Source organism: Podarcis liolepis, assembly GCF_965112155.1.
Source record: "Podarcis liolepis genome assembly, chromosome: 13".
NCBI classification, from domain to species: domain Eukaryota; kingdom Metazoa; phylum Chordata; class Lepidosauria; order Squamata; family Lacertidae; genus Podarcis; species Podarcis liolepis.
Window position 1 is genome coordinate 29,968,660 of NC_139573.1, and position 1,653 is coordinate 29,970,312.

The window sequence follows — 1,653 nt, forward strand, 5'->3', positions numbered from 1 at the left end:
CCCGGCATCTTTTTTTTTTTTTTTTTTTTTGCAAATTGTTTTGTAGCTATTTGATGGCAGTACAACACATGGGGGGGGGGAGAGGCCACAGCTCAGTGGCAGAGCATCTGCTTTGCATTTAGGAGATTTCAGATTCAATCCCCGGCATCTCTAGGTAGGGGGCTGGGAACGTACACGGTCTCAGATCCTGCCAATCAGTATAGACAGTACTGAGTTAGATGGATCAGTGGTCTTGATTCTGTATAAAACAACTTCCTATGATCCTGTGGTGGTAACTTAACTCGGTTGTTGTCTTTTACTTTGTGTATTTTAAAACCAGATTTCCATATACCACCGTATGACCTGAAACTGAATAAATGAAAATATATATTCACGTATTCTGTTTGTTGTAATTCAGCTTCCAAAGTTCAGCTCTTCTAAGAATCCAGTAACAGCCAGGGTTGGCAAAGAGGAAATAGAGATTTAGCTATGGTTAAGTGATTACTTGGGGGAGGAGTTGTTTATAACTTTGATGTCCTGGACTTGGAAGCTTTTCTCTCACTATTTGAAAAACCCGCCTAACTGCTTTCTGAGCCTTCTGCTCCATGGGCTACTTGCCTATCTGCACACTATTCTCTAAAGCTCAAGGAGAGATCCTTGCTGTCTTGCATAAAAAAAATGGAGTGTTCAGCATTTAGGAACACAGTTATTACAGTGGAGGGGATGGGATATCTTTGAAAGGGTTACTGCTTCCACTCACCCCGTGGAAATCAGACTTAACAGCTGCTAGCACGTGAGAGCCTTCTCTAGTTCTAGCCCTGCCTAGCTCCAAGGGAGAGCCCCTCTGAAGTTTTAAAATTTTCTATTTCTGTTCTCTTCCTCCTTCATTTCCCATTTGGAGAGGTAGGGTGGAAAGAAAGGTGGTTTTAAAAAAGTTGCTGAGTCCATTTAAACAGACCACAAACTACTGCCGCTATTACGTTTTCCACCCTGGCATTCTCAGTAGACGTTTTACAGGAACCCTCCAAAAGGGGCAAGCAGGAACCTACATGGGAACTAGAGCCGAGGGAACAAAGTTTTTCAGCAGTGCAGCTGTCTCAAGGCCATGCCCAGGGAGAGATGCCTGAAGGATGGTGTGCCTCAGCAGAGCAGGGCTGTCATCACAAGCAGACAGACACACAGCCACCTTGTCTGGGGATTATGGAGCATCCAGGCAAGGAAGAGGTAAGTGGAGGTCAAGTAGCATCAGACCCCAGAATGGTACAACAGATACCTGGCTTTCCTTAGGTGCAGCCCCACTACCATCCCCTTCTCCCCTGCCAGGTAGGGATCAAGGCAATCTAATTTCCATACTATGCAAATTGTCTCTTAATTATGGAAACCAGGTTATGGCCTGTGACATTCATGCTGCCTCTTCCCCACCTCAGATTGCATATATGATACTTAGAAAAGTACATATTTAACTCAGAGCTAAATAGAAGCCATTATATACTGTAAGATGTCCAAGGATGCAATCTGTTTCTTGAGCGTAAGCCCCACTGAAGATAGTGAGACTTACTTTTGGGTAAATGTATGTAGAATTCCACTGTTTAATAAAGCAACCCTTAACTCACATTCATTTGCTACAACATGCACAACTCGACTACATAGTTGATATTTTTCTTAAGCATGCAC